Source organism: Cervus elaphus, chromosome 12 (genome assembly GCF_910594005.1).
Source record: "Cervus elaphus chromosome 12, mCerEla1.1, whole genome shotgun sequence".
Lineage (NCBI taxonomy): Eukaryota > Metazoa > Chordata > Mammalia > Artiodactyla > Cervidae > Cervus > Cervus elaphus.
Window position 1 is genome coordinate 83957412 of NC_057826.1, and position 26817 is coordinate 83984228.

The 26817-nt window shown below is 44.0% G+C and overlaps 1 long non-coding RNA gene across 2 annotated transcripts; it reads right to left on the reverse strand.

Moving 5' to 3' along the window:
- LOC122704792 lies at positions 1–26604 on the reverse strand. Of its 2 annotated transcripts, none has more exons than XR_006343933.1 (5): positions 25873–26604; positions 25658–25781; positions 21077–22090; positions 19914–20038; positions 1–207 (listed from the first exon to the last, which is right to left on the reverse strand). It is a non-coding gene; the product is annotated as an uncharacterized LOC122704792 (long non-coding RNA). The 2 variants fall into 2 exon arrangements; XR_006343932.1 differs by lacking the exon at positions 1–207 and adding an exon at positions 19515–19700.
- Between the last annotated feature and the right edge of the window lie 213 nt (positions 26605–26817).

A 26817-nucleotide genomic window follows, 5' to 3' on the forward strand; every position in this document is an offset into this window, starting at 1 on the left:
CAAGCTGATTACCCCACAGCCCTGGAGGCTGGAAGCCCTGAATTCAGGCGTCAGCAGGACCACGCTTCCTCTGAAGCTTCCATGGGAGCTTGTGTCCACATCCCTTCCAGCTTCTGGTGGCTCTCAGCGTTCCTGGCTTGTGGCGGCATCGCTCCAGCCTCTGCCTGCCTCTTCCCGTGGCCCTCTTTGTCACTGCATCCTCTCCCCCTAGTGTAAGGACACCAGCCATTGTATTCAGGATGACCTCATCTTGAGAGATCCCTAATTACATATACAAAGACCCCTTTCCAAATAAAGTCCCAGTCCCAGTGACTGGAGGTCAGGATGCGGACTCATCTTTTTAGGGGACGCAATTCAACCCGCTTGAATTGTATCTTCCCTCCCACTGCTGGCACCTGGCGGCCCCTTGAGATCAGTCTCTTTTCCTTCTTCCTTCAATTTCTCCCTCATCTCACCTGCTCCTACAGCATCTTCTCCGGTCTAGTTGTGTTACAAGGAGAAACGGGACTAAAGCCACATGGGGATCTTGCTGGGAGTATGCAGTTGGGGGGCTCACTTCCTTTTCACGTCCTCTCCACCACTTCTTAGTCTGACTGTGGTGTTTCAACAGCACCCTCTGAGCTGCTTCCTCTAACACCTTTTCATCACGGGGGACCTGTGCTCACCCACCCCTGTGCCCCAGCTCCTCTTCTGATACCCAGGAGCTGACAGCCCATTGCCAGGAAGCAACAAAACTTGGCATTCTAAGCAGAGAGCTCAGACGCCCAGGCAGACCCCCCTGGGGTGGGGGGCCCCGTCTCTCTGCAGGTGTGGATCCTGTCTTCAGAGCAGGATTGAGGAGAGTGGAACATGAAAGGCTGAACCATGAAGAGTATGTGTGAAGCAGGTAAGATGCTGAGAGGGGAGGAAGAGGACCCACCTTGTCTGGGACTCACCTTGGTCAAGGCTAGGTCAGAGAGCCTCCCTAGGGAGAGACATGCTGCTGTTCAGTCACTCAGTCATGTCCAACTTTTTGTGACCCTGTGGACTGCAGCATGCCAGGCTTCCCTGTCCACCACCATCTCCAAGAGTTTCCTCAAACTCATGTCCACTGAGTCAGTGATGCCATCCAACCATCTCATCCTCTGCCATCTACTTCTCCTCTTGCCCTCAATCTTTCCCAGCATCAGGGTCTTTTCCAATGAGTCAGTTGTTTGCATCAGGTGACCAAAGTATTGGAACTACAGCTTTAGCTTCAGTCCTTCCAGAGAATATTCAGGGTTGATTTCCTTTAGGATTAACTGCTTTGATCTCCTTACAGTCCAAGGGACTCTCAAGCGTCTTCTCCAACACCACAGTTCAAAAGCATCAATTCTTCGGTGCTCAGCCTTCTTTATGGTCCAACTCTAAATCCATACACGACTACTGGAAAAACCATTGCTTTGACTAGACAGGCCTTTGTTGGCAAAGTAATGTCTCTGCTTTTTAATACGCTGTCGAGGTTTGTCATAGCTATTCTTTCAAGGAGCAAGTGTTTTTTAATTTCATGGTTACAGTCACCATCTGCAGTGATTTTGGAGCCCAAGAAAATAAAGTCTGTCACTGCTTCCATTGTTTCCTGTTGAGTTTTAAGCCAGCTTTTTCACTCTCCTCTTTCACCTTTATCAAGAGGCTCTTTAGTTCTTTTTCGCTTTCTGCCATAAGGGTGGTATTATCTGCATATCTGAGATTATCAATATCTCTCCCAGCAATCTTGATTTGACTTCTGCTTCATCAAGTCTGGCATTTCACATCATGTACTCAGCATAGAAGTTAAATAAACAGGGTGACAATATACAGCTTTGACATACTCCTTTTCCAATTTGGAACCAGTCCATTGTTCCATGTCTAGTTCTAACTGCTACTTCTTGACTTGCATTCAGGTTTCTCAGGAGGCAGGTAAGCTGGTCTGGTATTCCCATCTCTTTAAGAATTTTCCACAGTTTTTTTGTGATCCACACAGTTAAAGGCTTTAGTGTAGTCAATGAAACAGAAGGAAATGTTGTTCTGGGATTCTCTTGCTTTTTCTGTGATCCAACGGATGTTAGCAATTTGATCTCTGGTTCTTCTGCCTTTTCTAAATCTAGCTTGTAGATCTGAAAGTTCTCAGTTCATATACTGTTGAGGCCTAGCTTGAAGGACTTTGAGCATTACCTTGCTAGCATATGACTGCAATTGTGTGGTAGTTTGAACATTCTTTGGCATTGCCCTTCTTCGGGACTGGAATGAAAACTGATGAGTCTGTCATCCCAAGGACCTGAAGGAAGCCATAGGCCTGCCCTGTGCCAAGTGGGCTCCTCAGGACTGGTCTACATCGAGATCCAGAGAATCCAGAAAGGCCTTCAAGGTCATTTGACCTAAGTAAAGATGCTCAGATTGAAACAGAGATGTTGTGAGAGGGGTCAGCAGACTCGTGGTGTTCAGAAGCTGCCTCTGCTTCGGATGTCAGCTTCCCAGGCCCAGGCAGTGTCTTTACAGTAGCTGAAGGCCTCAATTATTCTACACACAGGGCTTGAGGGAGCCCCCTGCTTGCCAGGGGAGAGCTAGAGAACTGGTCTTCAAGCTTTGTTAGCAAAGAAGTGCACTGTTTTTGTTGAGTGGGGCTTTATTTGGGGTGACTTGGGGGTGGGCAGTCAGGGATTATGAAAAGGGTTTAGCCCACTCTCCCCCTGTGGGCACCAAGTTACCTCTGGTTTCCTCACCTAGCCTCAGAAGTCCTCTGTGACTGCATCCAAAAATGCCCTAATAAGAAAATGTAACATGTGGTCCAGTGGTTCTGAACCCTGGCCAGACAGAGATAAATAATATACTAGAAGGAATCAATAGCAGAATAACTGAGGCAGAAGCATGGATAAATAACCTGGAGGACAGAATGGTGGAAATCACCACTGCAGAACAGAATACAGAAAAAAGAATGAAAAAAAAAAAAAAAGAAAAGACAGCCTAAGAGACCTCTGGGACAACATTAAACATGCTAACATTTGCACTATAGGGGTCCCAGAAAGAGAAGAGAGAGAGAAAAAGGACCTGAGAAAATATTTGAAGAGGTAATAACTAAAAAGTTCTCTAACATGGGAAAGGAAATAGTCAAGTCCAGGAAACACAGAGTCCTAGGCAGGATAAACCCAAAGAGGAACACACGGAGACTCAGTAATCCAACTGACAGAAACTAAAGACAAAGATAAAATATTAAAACCAACAAGGGAAAAATGACAAATAATATACAAGGGAACTCCCATCAGGTTATCAGTTGATTTCTCAATAGAAACTCCACAAACCAGAAGGGAATGACACGATGTATTTAATTAAAGTGATGAAAGGGAAGAACCCACAACCAAGAATACTCTACCCAGCGAGAATCTTATTCAGATTTGATGGAAAAATCAAAAGCTTTCCAAGGCAAGCAAATGTTAAGAGGATTCAGCACCACCAAAGCAGCTCCACGCCAAATGCTAAAGGAAATTCTCTAGGTACGAAACACAAGAGAAGGAAAAGATCTCAGAAAACAAACCCACAATAATTAAGAAAATGGTAATAGGATCACACATATCAATGAAAGGTGAAAGTTTAAGTCGCTCAGTAGTGTCCAATTCTTTGCAACCCCATGGACTGTAGCCCACCAGGCTCCTCTGTTCATGGAATTCTCTAGGCCAGAATACTGGAGTGGGTTGCCATGCCCTCCTCCAGGGGATCTTCCCAACCTAGGGATCGAACCTAGGTTTCCCACAGGTTGCAGGCGGATTCTTTACCATCTGAACCACCAGGGAAGCCCATACATATCAATAATTACCTTAAATATAAATGGGTTAAATGCACAAACCAAAAGATGTAGACTGGCTGGGCAGATGAAAATATGTGCATGTATGCACTTCCACTTACCACATCATTCTGCTTGATCCTCCAAATTGTATGTAATTATTTTATATTGTTACATTAATCATATTCCCATTATGGCTTGCAATTATAATTATCTTTAATGTTTTGTCTGATTATTGATTGTAAAGCTGATAAACATTTTTTACTATTGTGATTATGGAATTATTACTCTTAATTACCACTGTATCAGGAATGGTCAGCAGAAAAGTAATAGAATTCTATATCACCAAAACCACCATTTAATAAACAAACAAACAAACAAACCTGTAGTCATTTTTAAAAATCCAGGTGTATATCAGAATTATCTTGGAATGTTTTTGAAAAGTACAAATGTCTAGGTATTGCTTTTTTTCCTCCAAAGCTCCAGATATGTTTCTAATGAGCAGCCATGTTTAAAAACAACTGGACAATATGATGGTTTCTTATTTTTAACTAGTTTGTTTCACTTTTTCTTTTTCATATTCGGTGCTCCCATTTCATTTAGTTTATGTTTTCCAACTTTTCCATCTCTTTTCTTTTTGATGTTCGTTCTCAAGCCTTGATCAAGCATAGTAGAAAAGCTTTTGTATACATATATATAGATAGTATGTATAATATATATATTTTCAAAACATGAATTTTTGCCTAATGAAAAAATTTATGACATTTTGATTCCACATGTTTGACTTAGTATGAATAGAATGCTAGATTTCTAATTTTAAAAAATAGACACGCAATAAGCAACAAAAGTTTACTGTATAGCACAGGGAACGATAGTCAATATGTTGTAATAACCTATAATGGAAAATAATTTTTAAAATAACATATGTGTGTATGTATAACTGAATCACTTTACGGTGCACCTGAAACATTGTAAATCAACTATACTTCAATAAAATATATATATTAAAAAAAAAATGTTGACTGCCCAGTGAACCCAGAGACCCCCTTCCTCACTCCTGCTCTCTCTCAGCCTCCCAGGCACCAGCTGTCTGCAGGCTCTGGGCAAAACCTGGACTCAGCTCTCTTTCAAGAGTCACACAAATATACATCACCTTTAACCCCACAATCCCATACCTGAGAATGCATCCTAAAGGGAATAATCCTCAAAGAATGAAAAAGCTCTTTAAACAAAGTTTCTGCATTTTATCTAACAGCAGGAAGTGAAGGAAGCTACGCATCTAGCTCTTGAGCACTGGTAAGCGGCACAGCCCTCTGCAGAGCTGATTGGGAAGATCCTTGCAACATGCGAAGGCCGTGTTGATCGCAAAATTGCACTGGGCAGGAGACTGGCTGTGAAATGTTGTTTTGTGTGCCTGGAGAGGGCTGGAGAGGAACTGGGGGAAAAAGAAAACCGAAACGGCCACTTACTAGGTTTGGGATTGTGGAGGATTCTTTTTCTGACTTCTAGTGCTGTTGTAATATTGTTTGTGCCAAAAAATATGAGTACATAATAATAGTACTTATTATTAGTCCTGAGCTCAGGAAGGGCTCCTGAAGGCACTTATTCAAAGCAGGTGTAAATGAGCACAGGTCCTCACGTGGGCTGCCTCTGTGGCATATTTGCATTTGAAAGAAGCTGAAGTTTCAGGCAAACAGCAGTCTTCAGGCTGGGGCGGCAGAGCTATTTTACAGGCAGGGCAAGGCCCCGCAGCCCTCACCTGTGAACGAACACCCACGCAGGCAGGCAGCCTTCTCTGTCAGCGTGCCCCTTTAAGGGGCCACGGGAGAAGAGGGACTTACAGGTTACTCAGCCTCCGAGCTTCACCTGCTCTGCACAACAAAAAGAATAACTGTGGGGTCAGACAGGAACACCCTGACTAGGTTCAAAGCTAGCAGGAGAGCTGAGCCCAGGTGGGTCTCAGCCAAGGGCAAGGGCCTCCTGCCTCCACTTTCTGGTCTTCCCCCTGAGTAGGGGAGGGGACCCAGTGCTATCTAGAGCCACCCCAGCCGCCTGGATGGGCAAGGACACTTGTAGGAATAGAACTGGGACAGAGTGCTGACCCGCGGGAGGAGGGCAGTTGGCGCCAGGCCTGAGGCTTTCTTAAAGTCTGGATGTGGACCTTTTGAAGTCTGTTCTCAGGAAAGGCCAGAGAAGCCTTGCTGTGTTCTCTGTCCCCACCCTGCTCAGAAGCGGTGAGAGGTGGGGGCAGGAAAGTTCCCCTGTGCTCTCCTGGGGCTTGAGGCTGGGCAGGGCGGCGCCAGACAGCTGATGAGCCCTGGGAGGTACCCTGCCGCTTAAGGCCTGGACATCCAGATTTACACAAAACGTTTAGCAGAGCAAAAAGTCTTCACTTTGACAGGAGGACTTCTTTGTGTGTTTTTTTTTGTTTTGTTTAGAATTTTTAATGATGTGAAATAATGATCATAAAATATTATCTTTAAGCAAACAGGTTGAAATAAATAATACTAACATAATCCCAACTTCCTAAGTCAGCGTGTATGTCTGGTTATAAAAGAAATGTACTATCACGTGTAAACAGCCAGTGGGAAGCTGCTCTACGGCACAGGGAGATCAGCTCAGTTCTCTGTGATGACCCAGAGGGGAGGGATGGAGTTGGTGAGGGAGGGAGGCTCAAGGGGGAGGGGAATATGACAGGAGGATTTCAAGAGAGTCATAACCACTGTTTACCAAGCTCTTAATACAGACTAGGTACCCAGAGCTCTACAGACATGGAATCTCACTTAATGCTCACTAAGAGCCATGACTATCTTCGTCCCCATTTCACAGGCTGGAAAGTTAAGGTAGTGACTTATACAAGGTCTCACAGCTGGGGCTCAGGACTGGTCCAAAGTTTGTGCCATCAACCGCTGTGCTACACTGTCTTCCTTGAGGATCAGAGGGTGCATTTCAATTTCCAAAAATGAAATATATGTACCATTTTTCCTGGAACGTGTCGGCTCTGTGGTTCACCACAGCGTATACCCTACAGGTACACTGAAAATATGACTTATTCACATTAGCCAACCAATCTTGAGGCTTTCACAGGATCAAGCCTCTGAGAAATGGTCCACTTACAGGAAATAGGGCGTACCTGTAGTCAGTTTCCTACATTAGAAAACAGGGGTGTAGCGATCTATTAACTGTTGTAGGAACAGTGAGCTCCAAAGAGGGCAAGTTACTGCCATGAAATACAGGCTGACTCTGCATTAGATTGCCATCTGCCCTACTGGAGTTTCTTCCTCCTCAGAAGTTGTGGTTTCTGAATAAATACTAAAAGATCCGTTTGGGTCCAGCCTGTGTCAGACCTAGCCTGCATCGCTTGTTGTGTTTGCCTTTTAAAGGTTTAAGTGCAACATCTTTTAACACGCCAATCTGGGAATCTGCTAAAAGTGGTCACCTTCGCCCTCACTCTCAAGTAACTTTCTGCACCACAGTTGGGTTTGCGAATACTCCTGAAACCCCTGCTCAATATTTTAGCATGGGGAGGGAGCTGCTAAAGAGAGGGAGAAGATAATTGAGGGCTGTGTAAATATTTAATTTAGCCCCAAACTGGTATCCTTAATTACAGAACATTGATGTGTTTATCATAACATTCCCAAGTCTAGCTAATGACAAACAGCCCTTTCTCAGGCTCACTTCAAACCCCCGGTCAGAAGACACCAGGCAAAGCCTCTTCTTACTTGCATGCTCTGTTCCCTCCATCCTCCTAGCCCTGGCCCATGTTAACCTCCACCTTTCTGGTCTGTCCTCCCCAGCCAGGGCCAAATGGGATGGATTGAATCTCTGCTTACAGATGGGAAAACTGAGGCTTAAAGGCTCAGGGAAGCTGACGGAGCTCAGGTCTTCTCACCCAGATCCTGAATTTTTTCTGCTCCTACCTCAGGGGCATATAGTGAGGCTCCCTAGACCCCTGGGGTCCCCACATCTCCTCCCCTCTCTGAGTTCCATTCCCTGTAATGAATGACTAAATCAAGTCAGCAAATTGCACAGAGAGAAAGGGCCATGTAAGACCTAAAGCCTCACCCTGGACTGCCAGGGCTGGGGCCAGGGCCCTCTGGGTAAGTGCCAGGCAATCAGACAGTCAGCACCAGCCCGCCCCTGCAGCCCAGGCCCTGGCGGCAGCTCCCATCTCACACCCTCCACCTCTGCCCTCACTCACCCCTCCAGGGCCTGGAACTTCATGCCTTACCGCTGGTTCTCTCATGACAGCCTGACAACCCGATAATCCGGCAAGGCTGGCTTTGCCAGCCCACATTGCAGATCAAGTCACCAGAGGTGCAGAGTGGGGAAGTGGCTTGCTCAAGGCTACGCACTTGGCAAATGACTGAGTCAGGACCTGACCCCAGAGAGCATGTTCTGCAGACACCAAGCTCTCCAGATGGCCCCCAGTCTCCCTCTAACAGCTCTCCCTTGGATTGTGGGTCTGCTTTCTCCAGCATTTGGTGAGGGTGGCCGGCTGGGCTCCATCCTCACATCTGAGCCTCACCTGCCCAACATACACTGCACCTGTCCATTTCCAGGTGCTGCGAATCACTGTGAGGTCCCATCATCCTGGGACCAGGTCAGCTGCTTTATTTATTCTTTCTTCAGATCCTTGTTGACCATCTGCTCTGGGACAGATGGTGTGGGAGGCTGAACAATGGTACCTCAAAGATGCTCCCGTCCTGATCCCAGATCCTGTGGATATGTTACCTTGCACAGTGAAAAGGATTTTGCCGATGTGATTAAGGATCTCAAGATGGGAAGATTGTCCTAGATTATCAGAATGGGTCCCTTGTAATCGCAAGGGGTCTTACGAGAAGGAGGCAGGAGGGTCAGGGGTCAGAGGTCAGAGCAAGAGTGTGACAGTGAAACTAGAGGTCAGAGGGAATGCAGCCACAAGCCGAGGAATGTGAGCAGCCCCTGAAACCCAGAAAAGGCAAGGAAATTGATTTTTCTTTAGAGGCTCCAGAAAGAACACATCTGTACCAACACCTTGATCTTAGCCCAGGAGACTGCTTTTGGACTTCTGATCTCCAGAACCGTAAGACAATAAATCTGATTTGTTTTAAGCCTTTGTGTTTGTGGAGATTTGTTATAGATGCACTGTTGTTACTGTGTTTAGTCTCTCAGTTGTATCCAGCTCTTTGCAACCCTGTAGACTGTAGCCCACCAGGCTCCTCCGTCCATGGGGATTCTCCAGGCAAGAATACTGGAGTGGGTTGCCATGCCCTCCTCCAGGGGATCTTCCCAACCCAAGGATCAAACCCAACTCTCCTGCTTGGCAGGTAGATTCTTTACCATGGAGCCACCCAGGAAGCCCTATAGCTGCATTAGGAAACTAATATAGATACCAAGCTAAATGAGATGTGGTCCCTTACCCCTAGGAGTCCTTTATGGGGCTGTGCAGAATCCTCTGGAGGGCTTGTTTTTGTTTGTTTTGTTTTGAGGCAGGAATAGTGACTTTATTCAGAAAGTTGGGCATCTGAGAAGATGGCAGATTTTAGATGGGTCAGACAGTAAAGAATCTGCCTGCATAGAAGGAGGCCTGGGTTCCTTCTCAGGGCTCGATCCTTTGGTTGGGAAGAACCCCTGGAGAACGGAAAGGCAACCCACTCCAGTATTCTTGCCTGGAGAATCCCATGGACAGAGGAGCCTGGTGGGCTATAGTCTACATGATGGCAAAAAGTCGGGTATGACTGAGTGACTTTCACTTGCACTCAGAGTCCTAGAGTACCATCTAATCAGGGTCTGGATGCAGGTTTCTTTGATGGTACAGAGAGGCAGAGGAGGTAAGGAAGTAAAGTTGGAGGGCTTATTAAACACAGTTCCTGGGCCCTACCCACAGAGTTTCTGATTCAGCGGTTCTGGGGTGTAGTGAGAGTTTGCATTCTGACAAGCTCCCAGGAGCTGCTGAGGCCACCAGCTAGGGAAACACACTTTGAGGACCTCTGGTGTACAACAGACATCCTCAAGTTTTAATGTGCATTCAGCTGTCCTGGGTACCTTGTTAACATTGCAGGTTCTGAAGTTAATTTGTTCATTTGTTTGTTGCTATGTTTATTGTCTGAACTCTCTTTAGAATGTCAGATCTGTAAAAGTGGCACCTCTGCTGCTGCTGTTGGTAAGAGCTATGTGATAAACACCTGCTGTTAGGATGGGCGGATGAGCAAGGGTTTGGAGCTCACCAGAGCAGTTTAGGCCAGACACGGTGATGCAGGTGTCCTGGGTGCCCTTGCTGATGCCACAGGGTGAATGAAACCCCAGGGGGACAGAATGAAGATCAGGAAGGAAAGGGGGTGGGAGGGGTCTGTGAGGACCCCATCATAGGAGAGGGTAGCAGGAGCATCCACAGTGGAAGAGGAGTGCCTGGAGGACAGGGGACTTCTTCCTTGGTGGTCCGTCGCAAAGAATCAGCTTTGCAATGCAGGTGACGTGTGTTTGAGCCGTGGTCAGGGTACTAAGATCTCACGTGCTGCGGAGCATCTAAGCCCACATGCCCTGGTGCTCCAGAGCTGGCACGCCACAAAGAGAGAGTGTGTGGGCCACAACGAAAGACCCCACGTTGCAGTAACGAAGATCCCGAGTCCCACAACTAAACCAAATAAATAAATAAAACTGAAATCTCTGATCATTGTCATACTCAGAAATGAGCCCTTTTCACATTTTATGCATTTCCATCTTTATCAAATACACGTTTGTAACACACACTCTTTTCCTTCAGATTGGGATATCGACTGTTTGTATGTTTAAATCCTGGTTCTTTTACTTAATACGTTGTCCCATAAGTATTTCCCATGTTATTTTGAAGAGCAAAATATAACTTTTGTTTGTTTGTTTTCAAAATATAATTTTGAAGAGTGAATAAAATACCCTGGCACATGTGCTCTGTAATCTAACCATACCCTTGTTGGTGAGTTTCTAAGTTGTTGCCCTGTGGTTTTCACTGGAACCACCTTAAGGCAGACAAGGCTCAGCATCTTTCATGTGTTTATTTGCCTTATTTCTTTTCTGGCAAAGTGTCTGTTGAAATCTTTTGCCTATTTTTGGATTGGATTATTTCTTTTCCTATTGTTGAGTCCTTTATACATTCTGAGCATAAGTCCTTTGTCACAGATGTGATTTGTAAATATTTCCTCCCAGTCTGTTTTCATTTTCAGTGTCTTTTGTAGAGCAATGGGTTTTTTTTTTCTTCATTTTTTAAAATTAATTAATTAATTTTAATTATTTTAATTTACCATATTGTGGTTTTTGCCATACATTGACATGAATCAGCCACGGGTGTACATGTGTTCCCCATCCTGAACCCCCCTCCCATCTCCCTTCCCATCGCATCCTTCTCGGTTGTCCCAGTATACTGGCTTTGAGGGCCCTGTTTCATGCATCGAACTTGGACTGGTCATCTGTTTCACACATGGTAATATACATGTTTCAATGCTATTCTCTCAAATCATCCCACCCTTGCTTTCTCCCACAGAGTTCAAAAGTCTCTTCTTTATATCTGTGTCTCTTTTGCTGTCTCACGTATAGGGTCATTGTTACCGTCTTTCTAAATTCCATATATATGCGTTAATATACTGCATTAGTGTTTTTCTTTCTGACTTTTCACTCTGTATAAGAGCAATGGGTTTTAATACTGCTGAAGTTCAATTTATCAATTCTTTTTTCTTTTAAAGATTATGCTTTTGATATCTGAGAACTCTTTACCTAACCCAAGGTGACAAATGTTTTCTCTTGTATCTTCTAAAAGTTCTATAGGTTTGCATTTTACATTTAGAGCTATGATTCATTTTGTAGTTAACTTTGTATATGATACAGAGTATGTGAGGTCTCTCTTCTCTTTTTATCTTGTCAATATATGTCAAATCATCTCAATCACTCATGCACTCATACAAAGCACATGAGTGTGCAACCTGGGGCTGACGTACCCCCATTTATACACAGCATGGACACAGGAAGCTGCCTTTGCACCCCACTCCCACACCAGGGGAGACTGCACTTGGCAAGAAGTGCCCTCGGCTTGCGATCAGATCTGTTCTCTGTTTCCAGCCTGTCTGACTCTGGAAAAGAAGCTACATCATCTCCCTGGGCCTGGGTTTCATCATCTGAACATGGCAGTAACAATCCTAACCTCACTGGTTGTGAGGCTGTGGAGGTGTGACTTGGAAGCAGGATTCTAAACACACACACACACACACACACACACACACACACACACAGAGGAGCTTTGTCAGACAAGAAGATGGGTCTGAGTGACAGTTTGGGGTGGAGGGACAGGGTTGGCCTGAATGGGACAGGTGTTCTTTTTTAAATCCATTTTTATGCATTTTAAAATTGAAATATAGTTAATTTACATGTGCTAGTTTCAAGTATACAGCAAAGTGATTCAGTCTCACACACACACATATATATTCTTTTTCAGATTCTTTTCCATTATTGGTTATTGTTCCCTGTGCTATACAGTAGGTCCTTGCTGTTTACCTATTTTACATATAGTAGTGCCTATATGTTCGGAGAAGGCAATGGCAGCCCACTCCAGTGCTCTTGCCTGGAGAATCCCATGGACGGAGGAGCCTGGTAGGCTGCAGTCCATGGGGTCACTAAGAGTCAGACACGACTGAGCGATTTCACTTTCACTTTTCACTTTCATGCATTGGAGAAGGAAATGGCAACCCACTCCAGTGTCCTTGTCTGGAGAATCCCAGGGACGGCAGAGACTGGAGGGCTGCCATCTATGGGGTCGCACAGAGTCAGACACGACTGAAGCGACTTAGCAGCAGCAGCAGTGCCTATATGTTAATCCCAAACTCCTAATTTATCTCTCCCCTCACTCCATCCCCTTTGGTAACATAGGTTGTTTTCTATGTCTGTGAGTCTATTTCTGTTTTGTAAATAAGTTCACTTGTATCATTTTTAAAAGTCTCACACATAAGTGATAACATATCTTTGTCTTTCTCTGTCTGATTTACTTCACTTAGTTGATTCTTTCTAGGTCCATCCATGTTGCTGAAAATTACAACAGTTCATTCTTTTTATGGCTGAGTGCTATTCCATTGTATGTATGTACCACATCTTCTTTATCCATTTCTCTGTCAGTGGACACTTAGGTTGGTTTCATGTCTTGGTTATTGTAAATAGTGATGCTATGAACATTGGAGTGCATACTCTTTTTGAATTAGAGTTTTCTCCAGATATATGCCCAGGAGTGAGATTGCTGGATCATATGGTAGTTCTATCTTCAGTTTCTTAAGGAATCTCTATACTGTTCTCCATAGTGGCTGTACCAGTTTACATTCCCATCAATCAAGTGGGACAAGAATTCTTGATAGATTTCTAGTGAGCCATATCTCAGCAAACCCTGAGAAGCAGCTACAAAAAACTGCCTGGAGTTTGCTCTATTCTTTGTTTTTGTGCAGTGAAAAGGGCTTCCATTGCAGTCTGAGGGATTGAGGTTAGCCATCAGGAAGAATTTTCCCTCTAACAGAGGAAGAAGTGAAAATGGATAACTGAGCTAATGGTGTGGGGAGTAGCGTGGGTCTTTCCTGATTGCACCTGTCAAGACTTCCTTCCCTGAAGGATCCAGCTGGGCCTCTTCATGTTTGGGTCTTGCTCTGATTCAGGCAGTTTGCCGGAGAAAGGTCTTGCTGCCCTGCAGGTGGCGCCCTTGTGCTGACCGAGTAGGTACCCAGTTCTGCATCAGTTCAGTTCAGTCACTCAGTCGTGTCCGACTCTTTGTGACCCCATGGGCTGCAGCACGCCAGGCCTCCCTGTCCATCGCCAACTCCCAGAGTTTACTCAGACTCATGTCCATTGAGTCGGTGATGCCATCCAACCATCTCATCCTCTGTCGTCCCCTTCTCCTCCTGCCTTTAATCTTTCCCAGCATCAGGGTCTTTTCAAATGAGTCAGTTCTTCTCATCAAGTGGCCAAAGTACTGGAGTTTCAGCATCAGCTCTTCCAATGAATATTCAGGACTGATTTCCTCTAGGATGGACTGGTTGGATCTCCTTGCAGTCCAAGGAACTCTCAAGAGTCTTCTCCAACACCACGGTTCAAAAGCATCAATTATTTGGCATCCAGCTTTCTTTATAGTCCAATTCTATATTGGACTATATTGGTTCAATCCCAGACTAGGGGTTTGGGCATATACATATACACACTTAATATAAATTAAGAGCATCTCTAATGAAAATGCAGTCGTTTGAGCATTCTTTGGCATTGCCTTTCTTTGAGATTGCAATGAAAACTGACCTTTTCCAGTCCTGTGGCCACTGCTGAGTTTTCCAATTGGCTGGCATATTGAGTGCAGCACTTTCACAGCATCATCTTTCAAGATTTGAAATAGCTCAACTGGAATTCCATCACCTCCACTAGCTTTGTTTGTAGTGATGCTTCCTAAGGCCCACTTGACTTCACATTCCAGGATGTCTGGCTCTAGGTTGGTGATCACACCATTGTGATTATCTGGGTCATGACGATCTTTTTTGTACAGTTCTTCTGTGTATTCTTGCCATCTCTTCCTAATATCTTCTGCTTCTGTTAGGTCTGTACCATTTCTGTCCTTTATTGTGCCCATCTTTGCATGAAATGTTCCCTTGGTATCTCTAAGTTTCTTGAAGAGATCTCTAGACTTTCCCATTCTATTGTTTTTCTCGATTTCTTTGCATTGATCGGTGAGGAATGCTTTCTTATCTCTCCTTGCTATTATTTGGAACTCTGCATTCAAATGGGTAAATCTTTCCTTTTCTTCTTTGCCTTTCACTTCTCTTCTAGTCACAGATATTTGTAAGGTCTCCTCAGACAACCATTTTGCCTTTTTGCATTTCTTTTCCTTGGGGATGGTCTTGATCCCTGCCTCCAGTACAATGTCATGAACCTCCGTCCATAGTTCTTCAGGCACTCTGTCTATCAGATCTAGCCCCTTGAATCTATTTGTTACTTCCACTGTATAATCTAAGGGATTTGATTTAGGTCATACCTGAATGGTCGGTTTCTCCTATTTTCTTCAATTTGAGTCTGAATTTGGCAATAAGGAGTTCATGCATGAGCTCCACTGGCAGTGGAGCTGCCAGTCTGGTCCCCACCTTGTGCCCCACGGGGCCTCGGGCTAGGGGTTGCAGAACCCCAGGCCTCAGGACTGAGCGAACCAGAAGTAGCTGCTGTGGCGTCACTGTGAAGAAGGAGAAAACTCCGGGTCTGGGGCTACTGTTCTGCCCAAAATAGCTCAGGGGCCCCGTCCTGTTTGCCTTTCCTAGGGGGCACAGTGTGTGGTGACTTAGAAAAACCCAGCATAAACCTTCAATCTGCCCCTGCCTGCCTGAGGACGCTCGGATATACCCTTAGTTTCTGTATCCCACTCAAAGAAGTGAGTGATCCCTCCTCCTTCATAAGGCCGTCAGAACACCTAATAAACACTAAACAGATGTTAGCAGTATTGTTATTCAACAAACATGATGCATCAAAGCTTTAGGAAAGGTTTTATTGCCAACTAGATGGATCCTGAATGCTAGAATCACAGTGGTCTTATTTTTAGAAAATATTAAGGAAAATTTAATTACAATCTCAAAAAACTAAATTGGAAATTCCAGGTTTAAGTAACTTTGATTTTAAGCTTTGATACCCATTACTTATCATTTGTATTTGGCCTTTAAAGTTTAATAGATATGTTTTAATATTTTAGAAAAAATAAATTTTTCACATACATTTTTTAAAAAGTTAATTTTTACAACTGACTTAATTTACATTTCTATGAGGAAAACGTATTCAAATTTTATACCCTGGATGTAATTCATCTTCTTTTTAATCCTTTGGATCATTGAGAAGGAGTGCAAATAGACATCATGATAGAAAGAGCAATTATGGAAGTGGAACTCAGACCCAAAAAGGCACAAAGAAACAGAAAATCTTGAAAGAGACAGTCTGCTCAAAATGTAAATCATTGCCAAAAACAAGTGAGCAGATTTCACTGTACCCCTCCTCCCAAACAAACCCACTTAGAATACTAGAAATGAAAAAGGAGATGAATAAGCTGCCAACTGTGGATAGTTTTCAATAAAGATAATAAGAAAAGTAGAGGGATGTTCTTAAAAGAATAAAATTATGTGCTTGTATTCAGCCAAACATCATGTTTTATTTGGGGTGGAGAAAGCCACTAATATATATAGAGACCAAAATAATAAAGCCTAGGTTTAGTAGAAATGACTAGAATCTTGATGCCAAAATAGACAGGTAAGATGGATTTTTTAAAAAAATAAGACAAAATAATCACCTAGGATATCAAATTCAAAATGAAATCATTAACTTGGAGGGTAAGAAATGAAAAATGAAACTGAACATAATTTTTTGAAGTAATTATTACTGAGATCTATTAGACTATATGAGGGAAAAGGTCACATTTGAATGACTAACACTTCTTCTGTGAGTTTTTCTTAATATTATTTATCTGGCTGTGGTGGGCCTTGGTGGTGAGTTTTTTATATTATTTACCTGGCTGTGGTGGGCCTTGGTGGTGAGTTTTTTATATTATTTACCTGGCTGTGGTGGGCCTTGGTGGTGAGTTTTTTATATCATTTACCTGGCTGTGGTGGGCCTTGGTGGTGAGTTTTTTATATTATTTACCTGGCTGTGGTGAGCCTTGGTGGTGAGTTTTTTTACACTATTTATCTGGCCGTGGTGGGTCTTGGGGGCTGCAGGCAGCATCGTTCCTTGCGGCACACAGACGGCTTAGCTGTGGCTCATGGATTCCAGAGTACGAGAGTTCAGTAGTTGTGGTGCATGGGCTTAGTTGCTCCACAGCACTTGGGATCTTAGTTCCTCGACCAGGAATCAAACCCACGTCCCCTGCATTGCAAAGTGTATTCTTAACCACTGGACCGCCAGAGAAGTTGCTATTACGTGAATTTTGAACTACAGAAAAACAAAGTAAAAATTAAGGAGAATTTCACTGATTTTACACCTTTTATAGAAAGGTGTAAACCAGGGAGTTCCCATGAGTAAAGGTTTTGATTAAAGCAACAAACTGAATAAACCGCTTTCAAATTAGGCATGGCTTTTTAAAGACTGTCAAGGGTAAATCTACAATGATGCCACTGACATGACTGTAAAGAAAAAAGGGGTCTGAGCCAGAATTGTCACCCAAAATGCGAGGCAAGCCTTGTGTTATGTACAGCTCATGGTTTCAATTCGTTGTACGGGATGTGGTTTCAACCATGCCAGGGCATAGCATCCTTTGGACAATTCAATGATTATATATGACATTTTCTGTATCTTTCCCAAGGCAGAATATCTTGATAAACACCTATTTGACTCACAGACTTGGTGGGAATGCCAGCAAGCTATTTTTAAACTTGTCTTATAATCTGGACAAAATGCAGTGTCACTTGAAGGATTCAATGAAACACCAGATGATCCTCAAATAAAGGGCAAACCATGGACTTTGGCAGAATATGAAGGTATCTTTAAAAGTTTGTTAATTATGTACTTGCCACTAATAATGTTAGCGAAAGGTTATTTTTTAAAAACAAATAAATTTAAATTGGCTGTGTCAATTTTTAAAGGACTAAAAATATTTTTAAATGTTTAGAGAAAAACGTTTTTGTAAGTAGAACCTTCATACACAATATGTAATAAAACTAATAAAATGTAAGGAAAGTAGAAAGCAGAAATAAAACGCTCATATGGCTCAAAAAGAGAAGATTCACATCCACAAAGTCCAGTTTATAGAGTCTATTTTCTAGCCATTGTGGATTAAGGCAGAATCTCAACGGCGAGATTTAGACAAATGAGCAAAATACTGGTATTTGGGGCTTTCTTTATAATGTCCCAGTGTTGAAAAATATAAAAGAACTTAAGAAATACTACATGGATTCTTCACGCTAATCAAGGAATGTAAATTAACATACTGCTGCCTTTATCAGAAACTTGTCTATGAAAAAATACCAGCAGAATTAAAGAGTGTGCTTAGGCATAGTCTATCACAACCTCCCTGCCTCATCACAGACCAGCAGCAAATACTTTATGGTCTGGCATTTGGGGTAGCACCAAACTAGATACTGATTCAGGAGGTGTTGAAATATATATACATATTTTTTGACCATGCTGCATGGCATGTGGGATCTTAGTTCCCAACCAGGAATTGAACTGTGACCCCCTGCATTGGAAGCTCAGAGTCTTAACCATTAGACAGTCAAGGAGTCCTGAAGAGATGCTGAAATCTATAATGAGAGAAATTTATAGGGGAAAATTAGAATATTATGTAACATTTCCTGTTATAATGATGAGTGAAAAAGTTGGCTTACAACTCAACATTCAGAAAACTGAGATCATGGCATCCAGTCCCATTACTTCATGGCAAATAGATGGGGAAACAATGGAAACAGTGAGAAACTTTAATTTTGGGGGCTCTAAGATCACTGTAGATGGTGACTGCAGCCATGAAATTAAAAGGTGCCTGCTCCTTGGAAGAAAAGCTATGACCAACCTAGACAGCATATTAAAAAAGCAGAGACATTACTTTACTAATAAAGGTCCATCTAGTCAAAGCTACGGTTTTTCCAGTAGTCATGTATGGATGTGAGAGGTGGACTATAAAGAAGGCTGAGTGTCAAAGAATTGATGCTTTTGAACTGTGGTGTTGAAGAAGACTCTTGAGAGTCCCTTGGACTGCAAGGAGATCCAACCAGTCAATCTTAAAGGAAATCAGTCCTGAATATTCATTGGAAGGACTGATGCTGACGCTGAAACTTGGCTACCTGATGCAAAGAACTGACTCATTTGAAAAGACCCTGATGCTGGGAAAGATTGAAGGCGGGAGAAGAAGGGAACAACAGAGGATGAGATGGTTGGATGGCACCACAAACACAATGGACATGAATTTTAGTAGGTTCCAGGAGTTGGTGATGGACAGGGAAGCCTGGTGTGCTGCGGTTCTGCAAAAAGTCGGACACGACTGAGCGACTGAACTGAACTGAATAAGCTTATTACATGGTTTGAACATGTAAAATTTATGAATCACTTCTGAATCTAAGGACCACTTTAAGGAATATACAACTGATTCCAGTAGCTGTTGTCTCAGAAAATTGAAGTGTCTCCACACAGAAATTATTGTAGTTGTCATTCAGTCGCTCAGTCGTGTCTGACTCTTTGCGACCCCGTGGACTGCAACATGCCAGGCCTCCCTGTCCTTCACTATCTCCCAGAGCTTACTCAAACTCACGTTCATTGAGTCGACAATGTTATCCACCCATTTCATCCTCTGTTGCCCTCTTCTCCTCCTGCCCTCAACAGTCTTTCAAATATTATTAGCCCATCAACAGAACACTCAGGTGTACATGTGTGCTAAGTTGTTTTAGTTGTGTCTGACTCTTTGAGACCCTCTGGACTGTAGCCCGCCAGGCTCCCTGTCCATGAAATTCTACAGGCAGAATACTGGAGTATGTTGCCATTTCCTTCTGCAGGGGATCTTCCCAACCCAGGGATCGAACCAGCGTCTCTTACATCTTTTGCATTGCAGGCAGGTTCTTTACCACTGAGCCACTAGGGAAACTCCAGATGTACATGGTAATGATTAAACTCAGTCACCTTTGATATTTTACTAACTTTCAGCCATATAAAAACCAGCTTTCCCAACACAACATTGTTAATCAACTATACTTCAATATAAAATAAAAAGTTCAGGAAAAAACAACCAGTTTTCAGTCTCATGAAAAACACTATTTTTCAATTTTGTCATTATTAAGGTATATTTGTTAAGGTAGGAGTTGAAGACAATTTTCTTTAAAGAACCTGTGCGCCTGATTGAAGACTTTCAAATATTTAGTCATGTGATAGGTGGGCCTCCATTTGCACTCTTGTTCCAGGCCCCAGAAAGGTTAGGAGACCTCCTGAAGATCCTTCTTCAGAGAGGCTGTAAGGTATAACAGAGAACTCCTGAGGAACCAGAGGACCCACCTTACTGGACTTATTTTCATTCCTCATTAATGAATCAGTAGCAACACAGCCTGCCTCACAGCGCTGTTTAGAAATCACGGGACATAATTATACGTGGAAGTGCTTCTTGACATGGAGACAATTCTCCAGGTGGAAACTCTTGCCCAAGTGCACTGGTTTCATTCCTTACCTCCTTCCTATGGACTGGCTTGTCCCAGCAGTTGACTCAGTGGAAGATCTAGGCCATGGTATTATTTTATACCACAGGCTTCCTCTTATACCCAGTTGATCCAAGGGTGTTCAGGTGACCTACAACTTAAGAGTAGAAAAAGATGAGCCAGATCAGAGAATATTTCCATCCTCCCATCAATTCTCTTCCCTCCCCAAGACATCTTGTGTGCACTCAGCAACTCGGGAGTGCTGCTAATTCTCTCTACTCTGCCTCCCCTCTGGCCCCACCCTAACTCTCCATCTCAAAAATGCAGTCTCAACTGTCTTGTGGCATAAGCTAAGAAATCATTAGAGACTTATAAGTCTTCTATGTAATACAAAGAAAAACTGAGATGGCTAAATTAGACAGGTTGTTATCTTCTACATGAAAGAATCAAATATTCCTGATCAAATTTAGAACAAAATTTGACCCTGGAAAGTGGACTTGGTAGAAATAAGGTCACAGAAGAGATCTTGCCATGACAGAATCTATCATCAGTGAAATCTAGTACTGACAAAATTGTGATCTATGAACTGAATTTCTGACATGAAACTTACTTGAAAAAGAATTAGTCCCCAAGAAAATAGTTTCAGTCAACTCAAAATGAAAAAAGTGAAAAAATTGGAAATGGCTTAACTGGGCTTTATAGAAAATTGATCAAGGAATTAAATTGACTTAATAGAGTCCTTTCCGGAAAGCCCTTTCCCAAGGAAAATTCATCAAAGTCAGTGTACTTCCTAGCTGCATCTTTGTATGCAAAATGTCTCCAGTGGGTTCTCTGTGGAATTTTCATTTACAGACTAGGACAGGTGGCCCACGGAGGTTGCACCTGAGAGGTCACAGTGTAGGTGCAGAGGCACTTGGAGAGTGTGGGCAGGGCCCTTTCCCCATAAAAATGTCCTGCATTGGTATTAAGACAAAGATAATCCAGACTGGATTCATTGTTTTATATTCTCTATTATTACATTCATTTTTCCTCTGATACTAGAAGAAATTAACATTAAAGTGCTTGTGTGGGTTCCTAAAAAGCACTGTGTACCCTAGGCACTGTGGCTACTGGATAACTTGGCTGTGGTAGGGGCCCTGGTCAAGGGTAAGCAGGAAAGTCGGGATGAACCTGGGTGTAGGAGATGGGGCTTTACCTTCATCTTCTTCACGCAAGTTGCCAGTGTGACAGGTCCCAGCCCAGCCTTCTTGCAGCTGCTCTGTTTTTCTCAAGGCTTGGTTTCCATGCACTCATCTCCACAGTGAATGTTTCATCTCTCTCCCTGCATTTCTGTTCCTGCAACCTTAAGAGCCCCACTAAACAATTCTAAGGCCCTCTCCCCATACTCATGAAGCCCCTCTCAGCGATCCATGTCATGGTTGTCCCGCCCCAGTTGCACTGTCAGTGGGGAGGAAAGCCGGTGTGCACGTGGTCCCTTCCCTGACTCAGCTGTGTGCTCCTGGGCTGAGACTGACTCTCTCTTTAGACCCCCTTGAGTACTTGAGTACCTCCTGCATGCCAGCCCCTGGGGCATAGACCCTCAGGCACAGCATTAAACAAGACATGGACCTGACCTCAAGCAGCTCATTCAGGGTCAGCTGAAGGCAGTTTTTCTCAGCCTCAGGACTATGGACATCTGGGCTGGATAATTCTTTGTTGTGGGTGGCCATCCCATGTGTTGTAGGATGTTCAGCGACACTTCTAGTCTCCACCCACTAGATGCCTCCCCCAAACTTCGGCCATGAAAATATCTACCGCCAGGTTCCTCTGTCCATGGGATTCTCCAGGCAAGAATACTGGAGTGGATTGCTATGCTCTCCTCCAGGGGATTTCCCAACCCAGGAATCAAACTGGCATCTCATTTGTCTCCTGCATTGGCAGGCAGGTTCTTTACCACTAACACCACCTGGAAAGCCCAAAATATCTCCAGACAATGCTAAATGTCCCCTAGGTGGCAGACATTGCCCTAGTGAGAACCACTGGTTTAGAGAATGGGTGTTGACAGCTGAGTCAAAGGGCTCAGACATTACAATATAGCTCATCATGGGTCCCTTCAGAACGCCCACAGGAGCTGGCGGGGAGAGAGATGCAGTTCAGGCTGTCAGAGATGCTTCATGGCTGAGGTGCGGCTTTAATTTCCATCTTGGAGCTGAGCAGAGCCTTGGAAGAACTGTCAGCAGCACAGAGGAGAACTGAATTAACTCTTATCATGTAAAATTGAGAAATGTTAATGCTCCAGTCGGAGAAGGCAATGGCACCCCACTCCAGTACTCTTGCCTGGAAAATCCCATGGACAGAGGGGCCTGGTGGGCTGCAGTCCATGGGGTCACTAAGAGTCGTACATGACTGAGCGACTTCATTTTCACTTTTCACTTTTGTGCATTGGAGAAGGAAATGGCAACCCACTCCAGTGTTCTTGCCTGGAGAATCCCAGGGATGGCGGAGCCTGGTGGGCTGCCGTCTATGGGGTCGCACAGAGTCGGACACGACTGAGGCAACTAGCAGCAGCAATGCTCCAGTAAGAACAATGGGGGTTAGATAATGGGTAGATCTTATTATCAACTGGGGGTGAGGGCCGGTGTAAATACCTAGGAAATCCTAAGATAATGCTAGGTTTGTTGTTATTGTTTAGTTGCTAACTTGTGTCCAACTCTTTGTGACCCCATGGACTGTAGCCCACCAGGCTCCTCTGTCCATGGGATTTCCCAGGCAAGAATACTGGAGTGGGTTGCCTTTTCCTACTCCAGGGGAGCTTCCCAACCCAGGGATTAAACCAGCGTCTCCGGTATGGGTAGGAGGATTCTTTACCACTGAGCCACCAGGGAAACCCAATACTTTAGGTCACCCATGAGTTAAATCTAGTTTAAAGATGTGTTTTGTTTGGTTCATCTAGTAAAAATTTAAGGTTTCCCTCTTTTTTTAAAAAATTATTTTTTGGTGCTGGGTCTTTGTTGCTGCATGCGGGCTTTCTCTAGTTGCAGCAAATGTGGGCTTTTCTCGCTGTGGAGCATGGATTCTAGGGTGTGTGGGCTTCAGTAGTTGTGGCACACAGGATTAGTTGCCGAGGCACATGGAATCTTCCTGGTCCCAGGAACGGAACTCATGTCCCTTGCATTGGCTGGTGGATTCCCAACCACTGGACCACCAGAGAAGTCCCCAGCAAAACACGCTTAAAAAGGATGCGGTCACTCCATTTACACCAAGGTATACCTGACGTAACTAACAGCTTACGATTTAGTTCACATTTTGACTGGAATCACAGTTTAGTCCAAGAGTCTCTGATTTCAAGGGTAGCTTGCTGGGGGTAAGAGAAGGGTGGGAGATAACTTTGGGGAGGGGTCTGTGAGGTGGGGCTTAGGGGAACAGGCAGGGGTCCTGGCTTTAGACTCCAAGCCCTTTTCCTAAACTGAGAATTGGAATTATTCTTTGAACCACAAGACAGCTGGGGCATTTCTTCTGGGTGGTTCCAGTGTGGGGAGAGAGTCTCATTCCCACTAAAAAGACAGCAGCTGTGTGTGGTTTCCCTGACTTCTCTGGGTTTTCTGTTAATCTTACTTCTCTGTAGCTTTTGCTCTCAGGATCTGCTGGGCCCATCAGGCCTGGCCTGAGTTCTGAATTTCCCAAGGGGGTGGGCAGGTGCACTGCATGTGTGTGTTTGTATGTACATGCTCACACACATGGGTCTGGGGCTCACTGTGACCCTGACCCATCTCCCTGAGAATTCAGTGCTAAGGACTCTGGGGAACTGGTTTGTTTGGGGGGTGGGGGGGTGGAGTAAATGAGAAGCTGCAGGGAGGCCTGCATTCCGCTATTAAAGGGGATGCCCACTCCATTCATCCCCTAGCACCACCCTAAGGATAAACTAAATGAATGGAAAGATGCTAAAAAGTTTAATGCAGCAAGTTTCTTTAGAATTTCATTAATGCGAATTCTGATTTGGAATTTGTAATATTTTAAAATATTTTGTTTTCATAGCAGACAATACAATACGTGTGCCTCCTGAATCTATTACCTCACTGATTATAGAGGGCAGGGACCTATTCTTACTCATCACTGTCTCCACAGCAGCTGGCAGTGCTTGGTAACTGGCTGCTATGAATCCTTTCAGATGTTCCCTGTGTATCTGCATATGTGTGTGCACACATGCACACACAAACACACTCTACTTAGATCTTACTCTGTAGCGTATAGAGTTTTGAGAGTCCTTTATGGAAGACAGTAAACAGCAGGAGGGTGTTGGAGAGGCTTGGAAGGGCTGCAATGCTAAGTTATCCAAAATCTACTGTAAATAGTCCAGGGATGCAGAGTAAGCAGGGCACATATCAATGAGACCTGATCGCTGAAGAAACCTCCTTTTTCTGGGCTCTTCTAATCATTTAGTGGGGCCAAGTATCCATTTCAGCAGTTCTGATAGCATCCACAGATGAAATGGGCTCACTTCCCCATCTTGGGCCAACACTGGGGCTGTAACCTGCATCCCTAGTCGAGCCCCCTGGGGTGGAGTCAGGACATAGTGGATCATGGCTATTGCTTGGGGATGGTGGTTTGGAACATGGAATCTGGGGGCAGACATACCACACTGTCAAATTACTGAGTGACTTCTGGCAAATCGTTTGACTTCTCCTAGTTTTTCATTTGTGAAGTTCACATAGTACCTCCTCCTGAGACTAACAAAGGAATTCAAAGGCGAGCACATGGATTCCTTTTGCCTGAGCCCACTATTGCTTGGCTCTGATTTGGGGAGGGGGAGGCTATGCAAAGCCCATCAAAGGGAGAGCACTTCTGGCTGTGGCCCAGGGCAGGCACAGCATCTTCTTACCTTAGCTGTCCTGAGACAGGGAACACATGAAAAGAGTTGCATGACCTAGAGAGAGTTGCTTAAACAGTGTTTTGTTTTCTCACCTACCACCCAAGTTAGGCTGAGCTGTACATGAGGTTGAGTTTGGGGGACAACAGTGGTACTTATTCCCTCTCCTTATTCCTGAGCAAAAATGATCTAGAAACACCCATCCAGAATCATAGTCTGCTGTACCCTGATGCTCAGAGCTCTGAGTATTTACTCCAACTGACAAGCTACCTGGGTAACACCTTCTGCTGGGTGTTTCCAGATGGAGGCAGTATCTCTTTTTGTTGCCCACAGGAGTGGAGATGAGCGATCTTCTCCTGATTACCTTGCCACACCACTGATGGAATTTGGGAATTAGTTTGGGGCCTCCCACCCTATATTCCATTGAATTGCAGAGATTTCATTTCACCGGTGTTAAAAAAGGAAAGGCAGAATAACAGGCATTAAATTAAGATCATGCACTTCTGCCAAAGACCCCTCCACCCCCACTGGATCTCAGGGACTTTGGGTAAAGAATCCACCTGCAATGCAAGAGACACAGGAGACCTAGGTTCGATCCCTGGGTCGGGAAGATCCTCTGGAGGAGGAAATGGCAACCCACTCCAGTATTCTTGCCTGGAGAATTCCACGGACAGAGGAGCCTGGTGGGCTATATAGCCCATGGAGTTGTAAAGAGTTGGTCGGACATAACTGAGCAACTAAGCACAGTAGTCCCCCCCAAAATTACCACTACTAGATTTTCTAAACTGAAATGGAGCAGTCATTCTTACTTCCGGGTGCTGATGAGAACAGAGCAAAATCCCAGGAAGGCACTGGCTCTTCCAGGTGCTCGGCTTAGAGGCAATGTGTGTGGGGTTGCCTGATAATGTCCTACCTGAACTGTGTGCTTACCATCAGCTTGTGGGCTGCTCTATTTCTGATCCTTCACAGGACTTTTTTCTTTTGCTGTTCTCTTGGCTACAGCTCCTCCTTGATGGTTTACTTTGCAGTCCTGTCATTTCACAAAATCCCACTCCTGCAAAAGGATTAGCAAAATTACACAGTGTTGCTGCTACTTAACATTCAGGAAATGCAGCATCCACACACAAGTTACCAATCATACTTACCAGATGGTAACTGTATCTTTTCCACCAGAAAGTGAGCAGCAAACACTGAAACTCATCACTAGTACACTTAAATTTACATCCATTTTTGATTTGACATCCTTAATAAGTTGGTAAAATGAAAGCCAGTATTTTATCCCTATATTGTTCACTATTTATAATAGCTACAATAATGCAGACTTGATATTTTTTAAATTGTCATGAAAAAATATCTCACCATAACCTACAATTTTGATATATTCTGCATCTGAATATACTTTTTGCAATACTTTGGAGTTCTATATTCAGAATGGGCTAATAGAAATGGCACATGGCAGGAAGGATAAAAATCTAGGAGCTGATGATGGTGTCCATATATTTTTCTAGCACCACTGCTTAAGTTTAGTGATTACTTCTTCGTAGTTTATTTAAAAAACTTTAAGATCAACCAGTTCTCTCTTACTGGACTATATTATGGAGCAACTGATGCCCAGGGGTGGAGTAAGTTCCTGATGTGATAACAGCAGAGCCAGAGAGCCCTGTCTTCTGAGTCCCAGATCTAGATTTCAGCTCATTGAACATGCCCTAAAGATCTCTGAGTTTTGGCCTTAGCTGGGGGTCGACAAATTAAATGGCAACCCTGGCTAGTTGTTTCTGTGCACTTACTGAGTAAAGAGTGGCTGTTAATGGGCTGAATTGTGTCCCAATTCCATGGTGAAGTCCTAACCACTAGGACCTCAGATTGTGACTGTATTTGGAGAGAGGACCTTTCAAGAGGTGGTGGTGGTTTTGTCGCTAAGTTGTGTCCGACTCTTGTGATCCCATGGACTGTAGCCTGTTAGGCTCCTCTGTCCATGGGATTCTCCAGGCAAGAAAACTGGAGTGGATTGCCATTTCCTTCTCCAGCAGATCTTCCTGACCCAGGGATTGAACCCAGGTCTCCTGCATTGCAGGCAGATTCCTTACCAA